At 39.9% G+C, this 26092-nt stretch overlaps 1 protein-coding gene and 1 long non-coding RNA gene across 3 annotated transcripts in view; both read left to right on the top strand.

Moving 5' to 3' along the window:
- The first annotated feature begins 10227 nt into the window (after window positions 1–10227).
- Window positions 10228–17801, top strand: LOC149917070 (uncharacterized). 2 transcript variants are annotated; one of them, XR_016468818.1, is made up of 3 exons: window positions 10228–10275; window positions 10788–10875; window positions 17725–17801. It is a non-coding gene; the product is annotated as an uncharacterized LOC149917070 (long non-coding RNA). The 2 variants fall into 2 exon arrangements; XR_016468817.1 differs by lacking the exon at window positions 17725–17801 and adding an exon at window positions 11143–11357.
- Window positions 17802–18947: 1146 nt separating this feature from the next.
- LOC116231742 (gamma-aminobutyric acid receptor subunit pi-like) overlaps window positions 18948–26092 on the top strand; it is a 45271-nt gene continuing 38126 nt past the window's right edge. Inside the window, exon 1 of the mRNA XM_090145300.1 lies at window positions 18948–19083. The gene's annotated coding sequence lies outside the window, so the exon portion shown is untranslated. The remainder of the gene's footprint in view (window positions 19084–26092) is intronic.

Here is a 26092-nt window from a genome sequence, read left to right as displayed (position 1 = left end):
GAGATCTGGGGCACTTTGGCTCAGTTTCCAGCAGGAAACAGAAGGAACCATCACACTGAAATCCCATTTTGGGATGGGGGAAAAACACAACCATAGGAAAGAAAAATCAGGGGCCTGGGAACAGATGTGCCAGCATTAGAAAGACAAGTAGCTTGTTTCTGCAGAAAGAACAGTTATGAAAATATCTAAAATATTTCAGGCCATCCCATCACTGAACAGCACTGAAGTCCTTGTGCTTGTTTGCTTAGCTTAGGAGTATGTATTTAGATGACAATGTCCGAATGTTTTAGGAAGAAAGGAATGGCAGCTTCAAGAAAAATTGTGTAAACATTGGCCTTAACAGAATCTGGCTGAACACCCCTCTGATTTCCCAGGCTTCTAGTGTTGGTGTGCTGTTTCAACTCAGCACCAGCAGCTAAAGCAGCAGCCCTGGGAAGGAACATGGCAGGTACACAGCCCTCCACTCCCAGTATCTGTATGTCAGACAGATAAGTAGTAAAGGTCTCCAGAAATACAGGAATGCTTTAAATTGGTGGGATTAGAGGGAGCAGAATTCCTTACAAAGAGAAGCCATTTTGAGTGATTCAGTTGGCTTCCATTTGGAAAGAAAGGCAGAGAAGAAGGACAGAAAGGCAAACAGCCAAAAACACTGTATGTGCCAAAAGGTATGTCCCTCCTTGCCCCCCCTATGCCTTGGGACTTCTTGGCCTGCACATCCCATGTTGCAATCACCCCAGACACGACAGTTTTCACAACACATAGATCAAGTCCTCCTCACATCTCCAGGTTCCTTGGCAATAGGCGATGTCTGAATGCTTTATTTGGAGACCCCAAACATCTCCTTTGTGAAGAGCAAATCTCTTGGATGACTTCTGAAGAGACAGACAAGCAAACAACAAGCTCTATGACATCCGTTACTAACTGCATTCAAATTTATTTTTACAAAATGGAGTTATTGGAGAAAGGAAAGAGTATTTTTGTAATTTAAGTAAGAAGATAACATGACCTTCACCTACAAGCTCCTTAGCATTAAGTTTGTGAAACATATGATCTATAAGGATGATGTGTCTTTCTTTTACTATAGTTCCCTGCCTTGGTTTAAATATCTGTAATCTTCTCCTCAGAGGATATCACTGTGCTGTCACCTATACTCACAGCTCTCATCACCCAGGACCTGTGGATCACCTTTAGGATAACACCTTTTCTACTGCATTTTTTTCTTCTATTTTTTAAAAAGCATCAGTAAGTATTACTACTTCCTCTATCATCCAAACCTACAAGTCTCTTTCATTTCTTTGCTGCTTCTTTCTCCAGGCCATATCTGTATTGCTGGTTCCTCTTCCATTTTAATGTAATTTCCTCAGTGATCCTGAAGCTATTTTTCTTTGAAGTGCAACAGATAAAAATACACAACTTGTTACTCAAACACTGCCCTGTCATCACCTTTTCTGACTGCATCCATCTCCAGTCCTGTTCACATTCTGTAGCTTTTGCCTATCACAACTTTTCGTGATACAGAGATCACAGTGCTCAGACCTGTTACTTAACTGCCTACTGTTTGTGTATGATGTCTATAATACTGATAATAGAGGAAGTGATGTTCATTGAAACCGGTGTTAAAAAAAAAAAGATTTCCTACATTTATATGTAGAGCTCAGTCACTTTACTAATTAATTTGTTCATTATGTTCCTCTAAACAGCAAAGCTGTTTAATGCAAATTGTATTTACACCAAACAAACAAATTATCATCCTTATAGTTAAAAATCCATGAAGCTTCAGTAAAACATACAAAGAAATTTTTGCATGCAGCCTCTGGATAACAGAAGCAATATGATTGATGAGCACTGAAATATTTTGAAGGTGCAGTACCAAAGGCCTGCTCTCTAACTGCCAACCTGGTTTACATATTCATTAGCAAATGAAACTCCATGACAGGCCTGCAATACTATACTCTATAGGCTCATCATACTTTCAGTGCTATTATATCATATGATTAAAGATCCAATTGCCACCTTCACTTCACTTTACAAATCTACATAAACATAATAAAAGTAAAAATGATTCATTTCCATAAATTCTACAGCTTAATTAAAAAAAAAAAAGTGTTTGAAAGTGTTAACATGACACAGAGTTCATTAAAACCCTGTTAATGAACAGGGTCATTAGTTAACAAAACAGTTGCTCTTTCTGCTCAGGTTATTTAATATACCTGATTTTACCCATGTCAGCTGTAAGTGTTCTGAACTGAACTACAGAGCAATTTACTTGTCAATTTTAATAAAAACCATCACGGTCCCAAACAACACTGGCAGCATCCTGGCCTGTAAGTCTGCTTCTCAAACCATTAACCATCATATTAACACAAGGTATCAGAATTCCCCTACTGGCCACTCAGCTATTGCTTTCTCTGTCAGGTAATGAAGCATGAAGTAACATCATTGATTATGAGTAAATACCCTAGTGTTAGGGCATTCCTGAATGGTCAGATCTTTTATTCTCATTGTTTGCATCTTTTAGTATCTTCCTATTGTTTTATCTGCAGAACAATCTGATAAAATGAAGGCAAAAACCTTCCAATGTTCCTAAAGGAGGGAGCTCTCCTTGGGCATGTGTGACACTGCTCTCAGGAACCATCACCAACTACCTTAATTTCCTAAGTCTCACTTTGATAACATTAGGCCAGTAACACCTTGAAGAAAGGATGTCTGTGAAGTGAAATCAGTAAAACTTAAGCAGAGTAAGAAATTAACAACAACTCTCAAAGGCCCAAGAATATAGACCAAGAAAAAAAAAGATAGAAAAATATCAGAAGTCAGTAGTAAATACATCATGAATAGATATAGGAAAACAGTGAACATCAGTTGCCCTGTTTAGCACACAGAACTTCAAATACCTCCAAAACTTCAATTGCAGAGTGGAACTAAGGAAAATAAACTAGCAGTGGCATTCATGTGTTGAATAATTACTATCTTAAGATAGAAGAAAGAAGATACTCTTCTTATCTGCTCCTCTGTGCGGTTTCATGACCAAACTTCAATTAAGATTTAATAAAACTAAATTATTATGCTACACATTGGTGGCTAAGACAAAGATTAATATTAAAGTAACCCGAAGCAGCTATTTTCAAAACAGAACCATGTATATTTAGATCAGATTAAGTCACTCAATTCCAGTAATATTTTTTTTTTCAGATAAAAGTACGCAGAATGCAGAAAACATGCATAAAATGAAAAAGGAATAACTTTAAGGTTTTTTTTTTTTTTTAAATGTCTGAATTCAGCCTGACTACCCACTCACCCTCTGTTAAGTGATTTGTTCTTTATTAAGTGAGCATCTGCAGAGGAAGACCAGTTGTAGCACAGACACATTGCCCATCAGATGTCATCCAGTCAACAGCCAAATCAAAGTTGACTGCATCCACTCAGAAGGACTATCTGGAGTGTCAAAAAGGGAGATACCATAAAAATCCTGACCATCTTTAATTTGCATATGGTTGTTAGCCATAAATATACCCATGATATATCAGCCCACCTGCTTTGCCATGTTCTAGAGGCAGAAAATATTCTTCTTTCCAACAGAGCTACAGAAAGTAGGCTTTGCAATGTGAAATCAGGCATCGGTTTATGTTGGACCATTTACTACCTTTTTCCAAAAGGGAATCCACTAGATCTTCACAACTGTAAAACCTGCTGCCTTCTGTACACCTCACCTGATAGCAGTACATCTGTTACTGTACGATAGAGCCACAGAGAAACTGCCTCTAGAAATGTGAGTTCTCAGATATTTTCAGTCTTGCTTTCAGACTTGCTCTGCACTTTTTCTCCATGTGAATTTATATGTGCCTGGGATACAAACGTTTCAGTGTGGTCACCTTACTTAATCTCTGGAAAGTTTCACGTCCTATTTTCTTTAGTTTTGCACTTCAGCAGACCAATAAAAATAGGAAGGAAATGGACAGACTGCAAAGTAGCCCTGAATTTTAGAAAATACTATATCTTCTTTTACTGATGATGGGCATTTATTACCTCCACAGGTACAAGTACTTCTTGTTTACATAATTTCTTCATCCCATTTCAATCCTCTTTGAATTAGCAGAAAGAATTAAGTAGCTATTATGTTTAAAACAAACAACTTCCTATGTACTTACCTCGATTTACAACTTCGGCAGAAAAAGGTTAAGGCTTGATGATTTCCAGCAGTGTGAAGCCTTAGCTTTAATCCTAAATTTGCAGCCTAATTTGTAATTTTATGAACTACAGAATTTGTGCATATATACAAAGCAAAATCAGTTTATGGTCCAAAGACGAATGATATAAATAATGATATAAATAGCTTTCTAGCCCTTCTATTTCTATTAGTTCTATTGGTTGACTTCCTTTTTATTACCTATCACCAACTCCAAGTGATATCTGTTCCGTATCTAATTTATACCCACAATGAATGACCAGACCTGCCTCCTTACTAAATGCACCTGTATCATTTCAAATCACACCTTTCTCTCCTTGAGCTGTCCTATACACCTAAGCACAGCTTTTCTCATTCAGCATGCAGGAGGCATCACTCATCTCGTTTCTTCTATTAATACGCCCCCCGCTGGGTATCCACTTCAAATGGCCACGTGTATTGTCTGCGCTTTCCTGTACAAGCACAACCCTGTCTATCACCTTTTAAAACCTCTTGCCCAAGTCACGTTTAGGTGCAGGGATTTTGCCTCACACATTCGGTACATTAACACGATCTGTTAAAATTACATCCAGCTCTCACGGGTAGGCACGACCTTATTTGTACAGTGCTGTTCTTCCCCACGTGTGCTTTCTGTGCTTGAAGAAACTAACCACCTGTGCAAATTCTGCTGGTGGTATTTCCAGCCAGTATTCCATCCTAAAACAGCAAATTGCATTCAGCAAGTAAAAAGCTCATGCTGTCGGGGTGACAGGACAGGTAGGTGGGTGGTGACATTGCTGGAGCACAGTCAGGGCAGCACTGGTCAGGAAGGGATGTGGCAACACAGGCAGGGCAGCAGCTGCCACCTCCTGGCTCAGCTCTTGGTAGTGCGGCTGGATGCAGCAGCAGGGCGGCTGCTAGCATTCAAAAGCAGTCACTTGCAAGCAAACAGGAATTTATGGGGGTTAGTCCATTTCTTAAGAGATTTTGTAGTGAGAAAAACAATGTAAAAACGAAAAATAGTCCTAGTTTCAAGCCCATTAGGGAATGTCAAATTTCACAATCTGAAATCTAGGTTTAAGTTTTAAGCTTCTTTCACTAAATGGATAACTAGTCCTTAAAGACCCTTAGGTCATCATGCAAAATTTCTCTCCCACAGCTTTCAGCGTGGAGAGAGTTGTTCTGGGAGTCCAGAACAGTTGCCTACTGAAGTTAGTGGACTTCTTCCCTCCTCTTCTCTCTTACACAGCACAGACTTCCCTGAACTCAGCTACATCTGCTAGAATAACACTGCACCACACAAAAAAATCAAGCATGCTAAAAATACATCCTGTAGGTATAATCCTAATTATGCTTAGGTTAGAAAGATTTAGTAACCTTGGAGATAGAAAACAGTGTAGAAATGATATTTTTAGCATCAAGGAACTTCTCCAAGCAACAATACCACACAGTACAAAAATATACCAGGTCAGTATGCTTCAGAGATTTCAGACGTTTCATCCTCTTATGGTTTACATAGTACTCTTCAACTATATTACTCTGAAATGTTTTGGTTGTTTTTTTGTTTTCAGACTTATGTTCCCCATGAACAAATAAGATATAAAGATGTGCAAGGATGTAAAAGAATTTTAAGCATTCCATCATTGCAAACTGAACCTAACTCCACAAAAACTGAGTTCTCCACTTCACTTCCACTGTTTTCATACTGAATTTGCAATTTGAGAGTTGAAAAGTGCCAGTATGAGCCTGGGTGGAGGGCAGCAATTTCTCAGGGGTTCCACATTTGTTGGTGTATACCTTATAGCTGAAAGCCACAGGTAGCAGCAGTCTCAGTTAGAGTGCTGTTAGAAGAAAAGCCCACATTAATTCTCCTCTCAGAATCATATTTGTGTGCTGACAGTACTCCCCATGCTCTCCTTGGTTTCTTCTATTATGAATGTGCCAAACTGGCCTGCTGGAGCAAGCACAGCAGCATGCCAGCCCTTCCTATCTTCTCACTGGATAACGAGTGCAAGTGTCCGTGTGTTTACGTGGGACCGTAGAAGGAAATGACTAAAAACACTGTGTGAATACTTATCTGTTAATAACAGCTTTATTACATTAACAGCAGTTTAATTTCTGCTAAATAAAGTAGAACTCTTCTCGTATTGCTTGAGATCTTTGCCCCTCCCTGATTTGATACCGTGCTGGGGAAATAGGCAAGTGTCATGATGCAGTGTAACTTCTCTAAACATATACAGCAAATGAAATTGAGCTTGAACACTTAGTGACAAAGGCTATATATGAAAGCAGGTGCACTGAAGATCCATTAATAAGATTTACCAGGCCAGCTTTATTTGTCATTGATATCCACTGCATATCCCTGAAGCTGTGCCACTGTATGCTGCCCCAGTAACTGGCACATGCTTTACCATAGGAAGAAAACAGAGTTTTAGACAGCCTGATTTAAATGCAGGCAAATTTAAGTATTTAACATAGGAACAATAGGGTTCTTTGTGGCTGGGAAAAATGTTTTTTTCCTCCAAGTGCTGGCAGATCAGCCACAGCCTATTTGGCTTCTCTGTTGCTCTCAGTGCTTTTCATTTTTTTATACTCTGTTTCAAAGAACAGTCTGGAATTCGGGGAAAAGTGTTACCTACCACTGTGACAGAGGCTTGCCTAGCATTATGGAATTGGAAAACACATTTTCCCAAAGCACACTTTCATTTAAACTTACAAAGCTCTTACAAAGCTCCCAGAATACCTGACGAGGGCTACAATGGAGCATACAAACACATGTACTGCCAACCTCAATGCCTTGGTCTTTTCTCACATAGCTTTCCTTCGCCCTGCTCCCTTAGCATTCACTTCTCCTTCCTATTTTTTAAATTTTCCTTTGCTCCTGTTCCTTTCCTGTTTCTTGTTTTTTCTCCTGTAATTACTCACTTCCTACTATACCTCATTTTCTCTAGTAAAAATCTTTGTTCTTACTTTTACATTAGGCTTTTTCATCCACATTTTTCACATCTCTTTTATCTGGAGAGGAATTAGGGCAGCTGTCACGGTACAATTGGTGTGTTTTTATCTTTCAAAAATTCTAAATAGTATGCTGCTAAACTATGTTTAAGCACGAAGGCTGGCTTTACTTTAGAATGGCAGTAATAACAACAACATTGCGTGAAATTGTTCCCAGATGTAGCCTATAAGACTAAGTTAAAGATGACAGCATTTACAGTACTCTAATCAAAGCACTGCATGATTTATGTGGTAGCCTATCATCACTGCTCTAAATGACTGCCTGTAACTGAGATCTGGCAATCATTTTACATATATTAAACATACTTATCTTTTAAAACATAGTAATGATAGCAGTAAAGGACAGCAGTGACAAGCTGAAGATCTACTGCAGAATGTACTCATTTGTAAGGACTGTTGTCTCTGTTTCTTATGCAGCAACATTTACATAGAGAAATACATTTAAAAGCTACTTGGATGAAAAGATGGTCACTGGCAGAAAGCTAACATTTAGAGTCTTTATTTAGTTTTTACAGTATTTGCCTGTGTTCTAATAACTGAACTTGTTCAAACTACAGAATATACTCTTCTGATCCTCATTAACAATTAATTCTTTTGTTGAAAGAGACAGAATTGCAGCTGCTGATTTATTTTTATTTTTTTCCCTCCTCCTTTTTCACTCCAAGGCATGAATCCTAAAATGCTGCAGATTGACCCTATTCCCAGCTGACTGCTCTGGGCACAGGAAAGGCAAAATGCAGGAATGTGGTATTTATTCTAAAGATCTATTTTTTTCCCTTTTATGTATTTTTAAACACGCATCTGTACAAGTCTCCTGATAAAAGAATTCTGCTGGAATTCTTCCAGGCAATTTTCATCACCTCTTTCTAATGGAAGTTGGATATTTGTGATCCACTCCTCAAAATCAATCTAATACGGAAGCTGACCACATTTACAGGAGGGAAGGAAAAGTCCCTTTGCTAGTAATATCACCTCTCCAGACTCACCCTGTTCTGTTCACCAATCTTTTACTTACCTTCTTACTCCCATTTCAGTATCTCTTTCCACGTAGTCTTCTGTTTTTTTCTCATCCTCACAAACTTAGAAATCAAGCTACTCTTCATGAAACTTTCTTCCTTGAGCCCTTCCTTCAGTCACTTTTTAGTAATGAAATCTACAAAACTACCTTACCCTCCAGTGAGCTGTTAACGTGGCTTTAAAAAACAAAACAAAACAAAACAAAACAGAAGACAAGCAACAAAATAAATTGTCCAATACAAAATCTCAATGTCAGCAGCCTCAGGCACTGCACTGAATCCTGGTCTTACTTCCTCAACTGCAATTCAAAAGTCTGAGTTCAAGAGCAATTTGGGACTCCAGCCAGAATCCAACAAAAGAGTGAAAGAAGATCCAGTCACTCATGCTAGAGCTGGAAACTTGAAACAAACAGCAGCCAAATCACCTCCACCACACAGCACACCAACTGTGCTAATGTGCTTCTGTATGGCCACTGGAGAGCAAACAGACTGAAAGCAGGTAAATGTTCAAACATTTAGAAGCTGTAAGTTTCGTTACAGTTCAGAGACAGACTATATAAAAATATTCCTGCTGTCACACCTGAGATTCTTGGCAAAAACTAAAAATCTGAGCTCAAACTATGTTTTAATCGCCTGCTTTGTTAGTCTCTTAGTTCAGGGCATTTATTGACTTCAATTTCTCAACATGCTGAAATAATGCAGTGGAGTACTGGGATCTGCTGTTGCAAGACAAAGGTCTGTACTTATGGCTCTCTCAGAATGAGGAAGAGGTGAGATTATATTCAGTGACAATGCACCCAATGCAGTGCTTTCCAGGCTTGCCTGTACCTCCCTTGGTTGTCTACAGCCATTTCATCCCTCAGCATCACCAAAACACTCTGCTTTTATCAGAGCTGGATTTATGCTGCTTCTTAGGCACACATATCCTTTCAGGATCCAAGTCATTCCCCAGGGAAACACAAACAGGGACTTGCTCAAGGCAGAGCATGGGAGCATTGAAGAGTTAGCAGGCAGACACAAGTCATGGTTCCTGCTCTGTGGGTCTAATCCCAGGCTCAGACAGCACAAAGCAGCCCAGGAGCAGTTTGGTCAGCATCCTGGGGCAGCTCCATGCTAAAAAAAAAAGCTTCCTGGCCTGAAGGCTGCCTCATGGGCTCTTGGTTGGCCAAGCAATCAGTGCACGGATCAGAAGGACAGGGAAATATCAATCCAGACATATTTCCTGAGTTTGTGCCTGCTTCCAAAAGATGTCCTGTGTGAATAATGTTCTCTCCATGTTTTGATGCATAAATACTATCTGATGTTTTCCTGCTGTAAATGCTATGCAAGTCCCGCAAGCAAGAAGCAAGAGCTTCTTCCACGCTTGTCACCAGCCAGCACTAACAGAAGCATCGAGTAGAACACAGCACTCTTCTCCCTTTACACACAGTTTTGAGTTATATTTGGCCCTATGGGGTGGGCCAATGTCTGGAAAAACCAGATAGCTTCAGTGGTGAGATTGGGCTGGGGGTTTTTCTGAGGAAGTTAAGGAGCAACCAAAACCATGGAAGCAGTAGTAGATGCTTCCCTCACCCCCTAGCAAAAGAATGGAAAGTAATGTAAGAAGCATCTTCAAGAGTTTTACTGCAAATATGACCATCATTTCTTTAAGGAGTTGATGTAAAAATAAAACAGCTGTCACTGTCACAGGTGAAATAACTTCCTATCCTATCCAAGTTTAAGCAGCCATTAGCAGAAAACTTCCAAATAAAGCATTTATAAGAAGGGTAAAATGCAGTATTTTCAGATATTTAAAAAAAAAATATGATGGTAATTGAATGCTAACTTAACCACTGTGTGCGCTGCAAGATTTGCTTATTGGATGGTAATCATGGCCTGAACCACTGATTGAGCACCTGGGGAAAGAACCAGTCAGCCCTGGGAGCACAGGTGAAGGCAATTCCACTGGAAGGGATGGATCCTGGCTGCACCTCTCTTACACCTCATTTAAGGGCTGACTGCCCCAGGGCAGGAAGGATTTCTGGTTGGAGATTTCTCTCTTACAGAGTCTTTCCTGCGAATCTGGATCTTCAGAGATGGGTGAGTACTTTTTTTTTTGTAACACTATTCTATCTGTGCTGTTATACTCCTGTACTGCCCTTACACTGTGTTAATCTTTCCAATTGTAACATTTACATATTCATCTATTCAAAGCTACTTTTTAACATGCACCACAACGCTCTTTTCTCTTGATAATGGAATTATGATGCATTTACCTGGTGTTCACACTACAGAAACCTCAGAGTTCATTATGAAGGTCACTTAACCCATTCAGGCACCTTTGATAGTGGTGTTTTTTGTTTGTTTTTTTTTCCTATTATGAAGGCTAGAATAAGAATTCTACAGATCAAATACAATGAAACAATTTTATCTCCAGAGATGTTCATGGAGGCTTATTACAAAGATGCTGATTTAAAACGTTAAGGTGATTTTGGACACATCACCTAAAATCATAACCACTCTAAATGCTGAATTTTTGGATTAAAATATATTATTTCACTAACATATTGTTTAAATGAGATAAGGCTTTATCAAAGCATTTTCTCCAGCAGAACTTAAGCCCCAACAAATGAAGTTGATCTCTCTCCTGAGGCATCTGTGATCCTCCAGCAGAGACCTCTCCCAATACAGTGACACCAGGTACAGTGCTGTCAGCACCACAGAGCAAAGGAGTCTTTACTCAGAGAGGGGTGGGTGCTCCATCCCTGTAGGTGCCCAAGGCTGGGTTAGATGGCCCCTGGTCTGGTGGGGAGTACCCAGCCCATGGCAGGGAGTTGGAGCTAGATACTTTTAAAGTCCCTTCCAGCCTACCCCTTCTGTGATTGTACAGTGTTTAAATGTAATAGTATTGCTAAGGGCATTGTTTAATGTTGGTCAAATATTGACTATGCACAATACTTTTCACAGCTACCCGAACATTGATCAATATTTGAACACAGCAGAACTGTTCAAGTAATACGGAGAGCTGACTAGCTAAGGAGATAGGTAAATAACTACCAGGAAGTCCTTAATTATATAAATCTACTGGCTGAAATAAGATACTGACATGGAAATAAAATATTAACTATAAACATAACTTAGTCAATACTGTAGATGCGTTACTCCACATATTTTCACAATCAGTTCAGAGTTAAATGGTCATCACCACCCTGTCACTGCATGTAGTTTTGCCACTTTCAACACGGGTGTGCAGTGTTGTCTGTAACCACTGTGAGCCAGCAGCCCAGGCCAGGATGAACACACACCTTCACCCCACAGCAAGGAGAGCTGCTGAAGCAGAGCAGTTTCTCTGTTTCTGAGGATGATACCACACTGCCACCCTCAGCAGGAACAGCAAATTAACATTAACGTGAGCATTTTCCTCTGTTCAAAAAAGAGAGGCTAAAATGAGCTCTTCTTTTTTTTTTGTTACAAGTAAACATTAAACACACTTCCCATCCCCATGTACTGGTGGCATGAGCAGCGTTTTCTTGTCATGAAATAAAAAGATTAAGCACCTGCACCATTGAAGTTTGCCATGCTCTGCTGAGGCTCTTGAATATAGGAATTGCAGGGAAAGACAGGCTGAAGAGCAACTACAATGGTAATTATTCTTACTTACTAATTAAACTGGTTTGATGTGTCTTTTTCATAGATATACTGTGGTTAAAAGTAAGTCAGAACAAGTAACTTGTCTTCTGTTCCTCCTATAAGCATACAGAAATACACATCTACAAGAACCAATATCATCTAGCACATACATGATTTAAAACATAACGCTAAATGTTCTGTTGGCATACTTAATGTATGCTTCAGCTTTCATGCCCTCTGTACTTCTTTATATATAACCTTACTTATCTTAAAAGTCTTGTATCAGTTCAGCAGAATACATTCACCTTGGAATCACTTGTGATTTCTTGTTTGCTCAAGCCTATACCAACAGATGAAGAGCTATGAAACTGCAATTTCAGAAATATTAAGGAGTAGTTTTTGTTTATTTCAATCCCAGATCCTTTTTTTTTTTCTGTATAGCCTGTGTTCTCTGATCCATTATTCATTTTCAGGGCACAAAACCATATTTGTACAGATTCCACTCCTGTCCACGCTTATGCCTGCTTTGATTCTGTTATGAATATCATAATTCAACAGTAAGACAGACATGTAGCAAAGAGGTAATGCAGGAAAAAAGGCAACAGCTTTTTTTTTTCTTTATCTGAACCCACCTTTTATTTTCTCTTCATATTTGTCAAACTGATCAGAAAAGTGTGCCAGATTGTGCATCCTTGGGCAAAACACAGGAGCTGGACTTTCATAATCTTGCTCCTCGTAATTTAGGAACAGACAGCTCCGATCTTCCAGCTGTTTGCTGTCAGCCCAAATCTAACAGTAGAACATCTGGCCAAAAGATATTGGTTTTCCAGGTTCCTCCATTGATGGAGTACCTAGTGTTATTCCTATGGTCTGGAAATTCGGTTGTAAAAAAAAAAATTGTGTACAGCGCTGTTACATCATATTGTGATGTGAGTTCAGACAGAAGATTAATGCCTCAATTTGAACAACTACTAACAGGCAACTTCAATCTAAAGTGCAAGCCTTTAATAGAATACATGTGAAAAACAGAAGGAAAACTAAGGACAGGAACAGTACCATAGAATAATAAGAAAAGCCCAGGAGACATTAGGCTAAAGAAAATGGCATTTAGAATAAGCAGTCTTACGTTAAAAATACACATAAGAAAAAAGTGCTATTTTGAGGCTCTGACAACTGCAGTTCAATTTTTAGATGGTATTTTCTATGTTTTGCTGGTTTTAAGAGTGCATATGCAGCTAAAGCTGTACTTTTCAAAAGCATGAGTGATGAGGAGCACAAGCACTGTATGTAGCAAGAACTGTTAATTTAGTAGACTTGAGCTAAATTATTTCCTTAGTTATTTAAAAGAGACCCTGAAGAGAACTCTCTCCAATTTCATCAATTACTGTGTGATTTTGAATCAATGTGTCATCCAGGACCACTGTAGATGTTGACTCGCATTAACTTCCACAGGGAGATCCTTATATGTCATGTATATCTATAACTCCTTTTGAACTGCCTTTGGCATTTTCTGTTCTCAGAATTACTTTGTTCATGTTTGATAGATCAGTCAGATATGTATTTTGCTCTGAAAGTAATTCCCCTTATTAATTTCCATGGAAACTACAGTGGATGCAAAGAGCACAATAATGCTATTCTCAGCTACAAAAAAAACACTGTTTTTTCAACGCAATCACCACCATCAGTTATGCATTTTCACCAGTGATGAAATTTTGCTATAATCTGACAGCTTTACAAAGAGATATTCCCAAATAAATAATGATGTGGCCATCATCTGCTTGAAGTGAGCTGGTAGAAAGTTTAACCTCACCAGTTATTGGCCTAAACACCATTAGTATTTCTCCATAATGGAGGCTCACACACACTGTATTTATAACACTGTAAAAAGGAAACCTTACATTTTGATAAATGTAAGGTTAGTAATTTAAGTAATATTTAGGCTACTATTGTCTTGCTATTTTTCTCCTCTGCATATGCTTATAGTAAGCAAAAGTCTTGCAAGCAGTTGTTACAATCTGTGTTCATGGGTAAATGTTAAAGTAAATATCACTTAATTCTTCTTCTGTTTATACATAGATAGTAGTCCTCAATAGCATATTAATGTCTACACTGAAGATAAGGCACATGGTCACAGCACAGTGCAACCCTATTTGGGCTGGAAACAGTTCTGTGAAAGCAGCATTTCAATTCTATATCATCAACTCTTTTCATCTTGCTCGGATCACATAGCAGGTAGGGCTTAGAAAATGAATCTCTGATATATTAGTTCTTGGGTTTTTTCTTTTTTGCATAGCTGATGATAAAATGATGACATTCATGAACACTGGTGGCTGCTTTAGGTAGACTGAGAATGGACCAGGTGAGAGCAGAAAGTGGCACTTTTCAGCCAACTACTTTCATGAAGAGAAGGAAAGGTTCAGCTGTCACTCCAGCCTCCCTTTGGGAAAGACAAGTCAATGATTTTACAGTGATTTGGCAGTACTGCTAGGGCTACACAGCCCTAGTGAGCTTGTCTGGCTGGACACTCACTGCATGCCTGGTGCCTCTTAGCTCCTCCTATTCCTGCTTACAACGGCGGCTTCCTAACCAAGCCCAAGTGCATTTATCATGGCCCACATAACAGTGATGCTAGAAAGGTCGTGATGAATGGCATTGTTAATAAACTATACAGCTCCCCACAGTAATGGAGAAGGTGAAAATGGCACCTTGATGCACTTGCTTGAGGCTTTTTATTGATAGCTGAACAGGTACATTCTGCTCACGATGAAAAGTGAGCATTTCAGGCTAGCGAGACAACCCATCAAGCCATGTCTTCTAAAACAGCAAGATACATCACAGCTGGAGGCTTACAAATTTCTGCTGTCCTACTAATAAAGTGGAAAATTGTATGTGATGCAAGGCTAGCACAAGCCTGCCTGTTCTTGGCAGAATCAGTTAATCCACCTAGCCTTTCAAGCACTGACAGCATTATACAAAGAAAATCAATCGCCTGAGATAACCAAATCTTCATCTCAGCTTTTTCACTCATTTCATATAATTCTGGAGTATTAATGTTGTTATGGGCATAATGGAAACATAAGTACTTCATTAAAGCCAGCACCTGGACATATTTAATGGCGTAGCAAGAGCTAACAAAGATGGGACAAATGCATCCCTACTGCTATGAATCAACTGACAAGTGTTACAAGCAAAAATACACGCTTCTCAAAACAGCCTTTAAGGAAACAATGGCTACAGGTGGAGGTGCCTTCCCCTTCTAGGGTGGTTTCACCCTGGGGTGCTTTGACACTATGTGGGAAGAGCTGAGCTTAACATCATTCCAGAAAGCTGTGACCTGATCTGAAGGTGTTCACATGCAGCATGCATCCTGACTGCACACAGCAGCATCTGCACTGCTCCAGACTGAAAGGCAGACTGCAGAGCCCCTGCATCAACACGCTTTCATTTCAGCTTATGAGTAATCCTGCAAGAGGTCAGACCAACATTAAAGCAAGCCATTAAGCCTCGCTGACTTCAGTGAAAGAGAGAGGTGAGAAGCTTGCTTGACAAGTCTTGACAAGCAAGAATTTATCAAGAGGAGAGAAATTTAATTCCTACATGGGTCTAAAAATGAGGAAAGCATCCAATACTTAACAAAAAACTATTGTATTTTGTGACTTTTGCTACAAGTAAGCAAGAATTTGTTTTCTGTGACTGCAAGATACAAAAGGTGACGTGCATTCCTAAGTTTCTACTTGCGTTTTACTACCCATGTTTTCACTGCAGTAATCTGGGACAGTTGCAGAATATATTGCCCTGAGGTCACTGAGTAATCATAATCATTTCAGTGCAACTATTCATGCAGTCTGTATTAAGTATTTTCATGGGCAAACGTTCCTATTTGAGTGTAGATCGTGTCAAGTATTAGAACACTGACTCATCCTCTACTACCCAGGAAATATATAATAATCAGAAGGCTTTTTTTCCTGCAGAATTCTAAAGCTGGAAAATTTTTTACGGTCCTATTTGCATGTCTTCCATACATTAGCTGTGACACTGTACAGTGAAATATAGTTACCCATAGTAGTTTCAAATAGATACTTCCCAAGAAAGCAGATTTTGGGAATCCTCAACATTGGCATTACTCATTTCAGTTTTTAATCAAGTAATATTTTAATTTTATATGCCAGCAGGTATTTTTCTGACTTTTTGCTCTGCATTTAGCTTAGGTGCAAGATTGAATTATTTGATCTCACTTTCAGGTCTTCACCAAAACTGCTTTTATTCAGGACTGGCTTAGTAAGAATTCCAAGCACTTACTGTTGCATTAACATCTCCAGAATACTACCCACAAAATGTTACTGTAATAAGTAAAAACGGGAATATATTTTTGTTTATATTTTGTTGATAGATTTGTTGATATTTTATGCATCAACATGATACTTAAATAGAAATTATATGGGCTTATTTATAAAGGTTATATATTTATAAAGGTTTGTTACTGGGAAAGCATTTCAAACAATTAAAATTTGGTAGCTGATCAGAATTAATACATCTCAGGAATCCCAGGGATACAGGGGTTCACTGGATTATTCTTACGGTGCCAGCCATTGGAAGTCATTACAGATTACAATGCTTTTTTAATCAGCGCTGCAGATTACAAGAGCTCTCCAAGGCAGCAGTTTGTACTAAAAATCTCCCCCAAAACAACATACCTGATGTAGATGCAGAGGGCTAAATGCATGGAGTTAAAATGATTTCTTACCGGGGACGTCCAAATTTTGTGTGTTCTGCGAGTCTTTTCTGCAAGTCGTTCTCTGAAACCATTTCATTACTCTTTACCAGCCTGAGGATGGAGTCAGCTGATTTTCCCAGCTGATGAATGGCTCTATTCAAGGACTTGAGCTTGGGGTTAATAATTGAGCCGTCTTGCTCCAGGGCCAGCCCCGAGGGCAGGTGACAGATTCCGTGCCTCAGAGGTCCCACTGCTGCAATGGGAAGGGGCAAGAAATGGAGCCAGAGGCACTTGGTAGAACCCTCATAATCCAGAGTTAGATTAAGCAACATAAGCTTTAGTTTTACATTAAGACTTTATTGACAAACTAATATTTCAAGTCAGGGGAACCAAATTCATTTTTAGCACTATCATTTAGCTGCTTCTCTGCAACAGAGAGTACTTCAATTGCTCATGGCCCAGCTGTTGTCCCAGGTGACCTGAAGTCCCAGTGACAGCCATCCATGTTCTTCTGAGGAGAGAAGAATGCACCCTGCACAGGGTTTTTTAATGCTTCTCAACTACCTTAATGGCTTGAAGACTTTTAATCTAGATGGGTGCTGTTTTCTGGCTTTCTTAAAAGTGGATTACTTTTCAGATTTTTCCATTTGAGGACGGTGAATGCTAATAGGCAACACCACACTGCTGCTTTGAGTTTTCCAACAGATTATTTCCCATCCGTTTTAAATTATGACCTGCAGTTAGTGGGAACTTGAAATAGATGTTAAGAAATAAGTAGGAAAATCCCTAGAATTTTCAGAATCTGATACTTTCCATTAGATATAATCTGTGCTCAGGGTACTAATGGGAATAATAAACAAACATCAGCATTGTTTCTATGCCAGTTGGTAATAGAACCGTCTTTAAAGCTGTTTTCTCAGTTCTAATGCTATGAAATGCCACATGGGACCAAAGCTGCTGATTCTACTTGCAGCTGTTCTGCAAAAGAAGAAATCAGGGATTTTTTTCCACTGGGTTTCAAGCCTGACTGATGAATGAAGGATAAGTGCTATACGTGTTACAGTTTGACTGCGTTCAAACGAGATGTGAGGGGAAGCACCCCAGAGCAAGGACACTCAGCACTTATTCCTGACTTATTATCAGATCAGCATTCAGTATTTGAAGGGAATGTGGGATTTCACGTTTCTAATTTCTCCTGCCCACAGATGCAGTAATAAATAAAGGCTTTAAGCAATAACAGCAACAGAAAGGCTCAAGACAGCAAGGAAATACGCTCCACTTTTTCAGAGATGTGCTTTTCTTTTTGGACCTCGGCCCTTTCTATAGCTTGGGGCGAGATTGCAGTGCTCCAGCAGTGGAGTGTCAGAGCAGCCTCCTATAAGAAGGCATGGGAAATCATTTTATAGATAAAGACAAAACAAAGGACACATGCCTACTTCTGCCATGAGGCTAGCAGTGCTAGAGGAAGGAAACAAAACCTTGGATCCTTACTGCTAGAAACTGCTGGACTGGACCTCTCAGAATTTGCCTTCATCAACTGTCAACATCAAAAAGAAAAGTAGTGCCAGTGGTTGAAACCAGAGTTCATAGAATCATAGAATTGTTTGAGTTCAAAGGGATCCTTACAGGCCATCTTGCCCAACTCCCCTGCAATGAACAGGGGTATCTACAGCTCCATTGTGGTGGTCAGAGCATGCTCCAGCCTGATCCTGACTATCTCCAGGGAAAGGAGCATTCCTCTTCTGTCATCTCTCCCCTCCTCAGCTTCGACCTGCAGTTCCATATTTTGATACTGGTAATACTGACCCTGTCAGGAAGGATTTCTTGCTTTTCCTTATATCCTAACTGCAGGGAGTGCCTTCTGACAGTAGATGTGAACCTGTCAGACATTATTTCCCCAAACACAGCCTGGTGTAGGAATTGCATTTCCCCAAATGGTTTCCTTCATCTTGTACAGAACAGCATTACTCCAAAGAAAGCGATACTTTTGTGCACCTCCAATACATAGACAGTTCCTGAGGAAAAAGGTCAGAAAGAAAAACAGTGCTAAAACTAACATTTTCCTTCCAATCTCTGTGGAGCAACTTGAACCATGTTACCCAGGAACATCCAGAACACCTGGATAGCATGGAAGTTTCTGGCCAAGGTGGCTGGGATGCAACTATTGCAAGCGAGAAGACAAGGCAATCAGTTTTATGAGAGCTTTTCTTCAGGGACATGACAAAAGAAGTGCAGTGGGAAGTGCCACCACTGATTTTTTTCGGCAGACATCCTTCACCGCTTCCCCCTACAGCACAGTCAACTCAAAGCCCACTGAAAAAAAAAAAAAAAGCATAGCTTACCCAAAGAAACTAAAAAAGGCAAGAATAAGCAAAGAAATGACAGCAGCTGCTCAGTAGAACCCACGGGGCTTAGCCATCACGAGCAGGGGGGCCCCTCACTGCCCACCACCGCCCCCCTCGGCCGGGGGCGGGCTCGAACCCGCGGTCCCCGCACTCGCCGGCCGGCTGCCAGGCTGCACGGAGGGAGGCGGCCCCGCGCTCCGACCCCCGCCGCGGCTGCAGGTAGGGACGGCACCGCGCCTCGGGACATCGCCCAGCGCCGCTGCTTTCCTGGCGTGCTGTCCTTCCCTTGTCGTTCCTCCCCCCTCTGCTCCATTGTTGTGTTTTTTGTTTTTTGTTTTTTTTTTTAAATAAAAATTACCGTTCTCCCCCCGTTTGAGGTATTAAGATGCATTCCTTTAGGATTAAAATATCAACAGCCAGAATAACTCAAATTACCATTAGCAAAATAAAGGTAAGATCTGAGGAGTGATTTCTATTTCTCCCCACCTCTCCCTGTCCAAAAAAACCCCAAAACAAACAAACAAAAAAACCAAAAAGCCTGCAAAAACTTGTTTTTATATATAGTGGTTAGCATATGGTGAAGCTTCTACAGGAAGGGTAGTTTAGGAACCTGCTTCCCTGTTTTCCCTCAATGCACTGCCAGATCTGTGCTTCAGCTCAACATGAAGGTCAACACTGCCTGTGCTTTAAGAGAAGTGTGCAGTACTTGAAGAAGAAATGCATTGGTTAAGCCTGCTGTTGAGTATTGCCTCATAATGAAGGGAAATATTTGAATTAAATGAAAGCATTTTGTTTTTCTAGCATGCTTTTTTCAAATCATAGAAAAACACCCAGCTAGCAACAATTTCAGTTCTATTCAAATGTTATAAATAGGGTACTTAAAGGTTGCTTTACAACATGATACAACTCTAGGTGATTCTAATGACTGTCGCAGAATAATGCTAAAGCAATATGTACTCACAGAATGGGAAAAATCCTAAAGCAGTCACACACTTATCCCTGTGGGAAAATTAGTTAAATCTGCATTAGTGAAGAAAAAAACCCAAAAACACGTGTTTAACTTTCAAAGACTTTTTATGATTTCCCCTTGGAGCTCTTGCTGACTTTGAACTCAGTTCCACATCCAATAGAGAAACACCCTTCTTCTGACTTGCACTTTGATGAGTATGAGCACACAGCTGAGCCCAGGACACTGAACTTATTTTTGTGTGGTTGGGTGGTAAGAAGCATTTCATCTGTGAACATCATTTGCTAAAGCATTAGTCTCTACTGAGTAATTTTAATTAATTTGGGGCAGCTTGTCTCAAATGCCACAGCTTCCTTGACTGAAAAAGACAGAGATGCTTTAAAACGTGATTGTCTCCTTTCTTGTTTGTCATCCTTTTGCACTGCTTGAAATGGTTGGTTTGGGAACTAAATGTCCCACTTACTGGACACTTAGTTCAGCAAAGAACTAAAACTTGAGACCCAAGCTGATGGGAGGTGCTTGGAGGCTGTGTCCCCAGAAAACTAATACTTTCTGCACAGGTTTTGACTGTTCTTATGCAAGTCTGTCAACAGGAAAAGTCTATTATGCAGATTCATAGTTTGCATGGACAACAAGGCATCATTAGGCTATATTCCCCCAGCAAAAAGCCTTGCAGTTGTAGACAAAATCAACTGCATACTGAGGGGCTGATGCTGTTGTGAATCTTAGGGGCATACTGAGAAATACTCAGCCAGGAGGAGAGAAGATGGGGACAGCTTTAAGCCTGATCTGCTACCGCAGGGCTCGAGCCTCAAGCGCGTGTTCAGTCACATGCATAGAAATCTCTCATTCTCCTATCCCAGAGGCTGCATAGAAGCAACCTGAGGGGAGATGAACTCAGTTCTGGGCAGTTTCCACCTCACAAGAAAGCTATATTGAGGCTCAGACATCAGGGTGTATGTCGGGAGACTCCTCCAGGTTATAAGCCAGAAGATTCCAATCCTTAACTTTCATAAGGAATGATAATTGAAGCTGGCATCAGAAAGACATAGTTTCACTTGTCTTTTCAAATCACGTTATTACTTTCATAATCTGAAGCAGCATATTCTGTCCAACGTGATGAATTTTCAACTGTTTATATTAATCATATCTACTTTGATAGTGCCCAATCAAAACAGCGGCTTCACTTTACTACAGGCTGCAAAAACAAGTTAGATTGATTTGTATAGCTGGTCAAGTATTACTTGATTATACATACCTGCTTTCAGCTTTCACTTATGGGCCCTTTAGAAATCTGATGATCCAAAGTTCTCTCCCAGGTAGCTGCCAGAAACTACTGCTCAAAAGATGGGTGTTTACTGCGTTGAAGCTGCCTACACATTTTTTGCCAAGTGAAAAGTGCCTTTGAGGTTAGATTCATCATCTTCAGCCTCTCAAGGCTGCCTAGATCTTCAGCAGTTATCCTTCAAATAGTATGAGAACTGAGCACCTGTCTGTTCTTTGCTGCTGTGGTGTGGGTATGTGAATGGTGTCCATCAGCCACTAAAACCTGTGGTAGGAGAGTATCTGTGGCTGCCTAGGGAATTGAGCACAGGCACCTTGCAGTGCTGACATACACCTTTAAAGCCAGCATAGCCTGAGAGACATTACTTGGTCCAAGACAAGCATATAGCAAAGAAAATGATGGAAGTGCCTTTGAACAGGATACAGGCACTACAGAGCAATGACAGGCAATGAAGGAAAATTAGCTCACCTCTTCCTGTAACCACCAACAGCTCAAGAGGAGCACAATCTCTACCCAGAGAGATACTGCCTCCTCAGCTGCTCATCCTTAAATGAGCGTGAGGAGGGGTGCATTGCTTGCACCTGAGCTCCCTGCGTTAGCCATGCCTTCTCATCTGGTGCTCAACCATTGATTCAGGCTGTGACCTGGCAATTCTACTGTGACAAGCAAGTCTTGAACATCTTCAGATGTCTGTAGGGGGCCAATGACACAGATAGAAGAACTGGGATGTACCAAGCAAAGAAAGTATAAAAACTATATACATGCGTGTATAAGCAAACACTTATAATCTCACAAACTTTTGATTGAATTGCTGTGTGGCACACATACAGATTTTTCAAGCCATATTTAAACAGTAAGGAGTGGCATATTTAAACAGTCGCAAGTTACTCTTGAATACATTTATTAAAATTTATTCTTTGATTGCTTATTACTACATCAGTTTTTATAGGTTGGTGAAGCACTGTTTACTGTATTATCACCTCAGTGCTGTGATACTTGGAAATAGGACACCTGACACTTACTCTCTTGTTTCATGACGGTGAATTCTAGAATTGCAGTGCCCTGAACACCCAGGTGTTGTCAATCTAGGATTCTTTTTTCAGAAAAACTTTAAAACTCTCACAAAATGTCTGCCTTATTGTTTGAAACTGAAGTGCACAGAAAGAAAACGTGGATGTACTAAATAATCCTGTTCTGTATCATGTAAATTACACTGATACTTATAAATTGATAACTGAGAACTTGGTTAGAAAGAAGGCCTCAAACTAGAAAGGCAAATGTATCTAACAATTAGACAGTATTAAGTATATGTAAATACTACTAGTCATTACTCCTTTTGTAGCCAAATTTAAAATGACTCCATTAATGGATTTCTTTGGTCCAGTTTGTGTCCTTCCAATCTATGCTTTGAAGACTTCACATGTCATCTTGTGTTATTTGGAGTACTGAAATATATATGATTGTATATTTGACAAAAACTTATGAGCATAGAACTTGAGAAGTGTTCTACAGATAAAAGGAACATACAAGAAAGCAACAATTTTAGCTGTTACTTCTATTATCTGGCACTTGTGGCAACTCTGTTGATTAGAACATCGAAGCAGAGCTGAAATCCAGCATTTCATTTGTGAGTATTTACCATTGCTGGGTATGTCAACAGCAGGAGCTCAGTATCCCTCCAGTTCCTAAGATAGCACTGGATGGCCCTGTACTCAACATCTGTCTCTGCAAAGAAAACATGACAAGACAGCTACTTTCTGTGGACCATGTAAATCTAACTTTGCTGACTTGCCCAGGGAGACTTTACATGCTTAATGCCCCTGCCAGGCTAGAGATATGCCTAGGGTTTAGAAAGAAGCTAGCTGGTGTGCCAGCAGCCAGTTGTCAGCCAGATGAGTGGGGACCTCTTGTAATAGGATGCAGGCATATGCATTGGTCCACTCACATCCATCAGTTCCCAGTGAGACCTGCTGCTGCCCATTTTTATCCCTTCTAATTTGATCCATTAAAAACAAACAAACCACGCTGTCAGTGACCACAGCTCAGTTGTGTGCAGTTGACTTCACCTAGCGATGAGCAAGAGTTAACCTTCTTTTTCACTTGTGCTGCTTGTGTACAAATGAAGGAGGACAGAGGATTATTTCCTATACAGGTTGGAGTCAATAAGGAATCTGCCCATAAGAACTGCAGAAGCCAGTTCCAGGTGGCAATATATAAAAACAAAGGCAGGAATGAAGAATGAATAAAGAGCTTGGAAGTGATGGTGTCATTCTGGAGCCACATCCTCTGGGATTTTCTACATCTCCCCCTGTATTTCTGAATCATGATTGTCCTCATGCATTTAACTCCCCTCCTCCCATTGCATCTTTATCATTTTCAGCTTGCCATTGTTTTCCCTACGATTAATTCGTTCTGCTCTAACAACTGGAAGACAGAATTGAAAGTGTCCAGATTCACTGGCTGTGATGCAGTTGTGGTGGGCAGTGTGGGCAGAAGGCAGAGCAGGGCAGGGAGCCTTTGGCACTGGGGTTGAATCCCTCAGCCAAGCGCTTCCAGGAGGTTGTCATTCGGATGTTTGGGTGCAGAAGTCAAAGCAATGGCAACGCTAATTCAGTTTATGCTATCTATAAAACCACTACTAACACTTTTAGGTAGTTCTGTGATTTTAGATGCCTGCAACAGCAACCATGGGAATTCAGGCATATGGCCCTTACCATATGACAAAGTGCCTTTAGTAATTTTTAGCCTTTTCCACACTTCTGCTTGTGGATAAGATACTGCAGTATAAAAAGCATTTCATGCTTTGATTCATCTCCGCAAAATTAACTTCCAGTGAAATTTTAAGATACTGCCACTTCCTCTGCCAGCTCACTGCCTCATCTCGTTTCATTCTCAGGTTTGTGAAACTCAAGTAATCCACTTTTGTGCTGAGATAAACACCAGATTCTCAGGATAAATGCCAAAAACATTGCATACTATTTTACAGTCTTAATCTGATCTGAGTTGAAGCAGAAATCACTGTTGCTTCATTATATAGGAAGTGAGAGCAGCTATTTATTACCTTCACCTCAATTACTTCCTGGAATCTTTAGTACACGAAGGTGTGTCAGTATGTACACAATAACCTGGATTGTGTGTGATGTCTGGTAAAACCAAATGGCTTGATAGTCCATGCAGATAACAGGTTATGTGTATTTTTCCAGGCTACAGAAAAGAGGAAAATATTATGGCTCCTGCTGAAGTAGCTTTAAATACCAATAATTAAAAAGGCTCACATACACAAGAAAAAATCCTGCGGAAATTGTATAAATACATGACAGAAGAAATCCAGATGCCCACGCATGCAAAAAGACAGATGCTAGTGAAACAAAACAGCTCAGTAAGCCCTTTAAAAAATAGACTGTGTGCATGCATACATGTGTGCAACTGCGGCAGTGATGCATACGCTTAGCTTAATTGTTGTATGTGAAGCTGCTTAAGAGCTCAATACTGCCCAGTTGTATTCCTTGGCTTGCTGGCAGTGTCCCTTGTAGTGATGGGTACCAGTCAACAAGGTAATTAGATCTCTCTGTTAGTACTTCTTATGCAGCAGTGAGACCCTCTCCTTCCTCCCAGTTCTCCGTGCTCCCTTCTCCAGCACACAGAACTAATCCTTCTACCACGAAATGAGTTTGACCTTCCATGTGTTAGAGACTGAATAAAATGCACCTTCCTCAATACAATTGCTAAGTTGGAATGGATCTGAAGGCAAGCTAGTTGCTTTAGAAACATGAGTAATTAACTCAGTCGTTTGATCTGCAGCACTGTAAAAACCAAAACGAGTGCAAAAATATCCATAGGTTTTCTTAATCTGCTTTTAAAGGATCTTAACCATATTAGGGGCTCGTAGTAGCAATTCAAAAGCTAAATATAAAAGAGGCTTTATGAAGTCATTAAGAGCTTTTCTGGGAATCCAGAAAGATCATTCTTATTTTTGGTATATTGTCCTGTGAGATAAAGATAGCAAATCTAGAAAGTAACCGTCCAGAACGAGTTCCACAGCAGAGATGCTGCGACACGAAGCAGGGCTGTTAGAGAATCAGCGTTTGGAGAGCAGTGTTCTGACAACACCATCTGCTCAGCTGGGCTGTATCTTCCTATTACAGGCTCACTTAATGCCCCATGCATGATTTTCTGTGGAAGTCAGTGTAAGAGCTGATGATTTATTTTGACATTAATATTTACCAGGCTGGTGGTGTAATGCTTCAATATCCAAGATGTTGAATATTTTTATGTATTTAAAAAGCCAATCAAGTGGCTTTCCTCTGCTCTTGCAGACAGTAGCAGCTTATTTTGCCACTTACCACTGTTGCAAGTCAGATGCTATTCAGATGGCGTTAATTCAAGCAAATATCAGTAGTACTGCTTTTGCTTGAACTATGAGCTAAGCCAAAGGTTACTTAAGTGCAGAAGAAGCGTGCAAGCATTTTGTGTTGGCCAGCTGAAAGAGAGTAAAACAAAGTTTCAACACAGTCTTAATTAGTGATAGCAAAATTCATTCTTGACACTGAAAACAGTGTAATTTGATTTTCCCTTCATAAAACCTAAGAGATATTTCATTTGTATTTAACATTTAACAATTCTCTTGCCGGTTCTGTCTGGTGTTTGTGGTTTTTTTTCATTTAGTTTTCAGGCAAATCTTTCAAATAACATTTCTGTGCTTCGATGAAATATAGTAAAAGTTTGCACAGCCAGTGAATTTCAGATCTGTGAAATGACTGCCTTAAAGCATTTTGATTGATACTATTTTCATCCAGAAATGGATTACAGAGCTGACAGATTACTTTCAAATAACCATTATGGTTGTGAATCATACTGACAAGAGCAAAGAAATTCCATTCAGAAGAAAGCATCTTGCCTCTGCCATACATTTCGATGAATGTGGATATTTATGTACAGTTAACAGATTTTTTTTTACAGAGCTAGAGATAAAAACT

This window comes from Phasianus colchicus, chromosome 8 (genome assembly GCF_987193195.1).
Source record: "Phasianus colchicus chromosome 8, bPhaCol1.hap1.1, whole genome shotgun sequence".
NCBI lineage: Eukaryota > Metazoa > Chordata > Aves > Galliformes > Phasianidae > Phasianus > Phasianus colchicus.
This window is presented reverse-complemented; position numbering and strand designations above follow the sequence as displayed.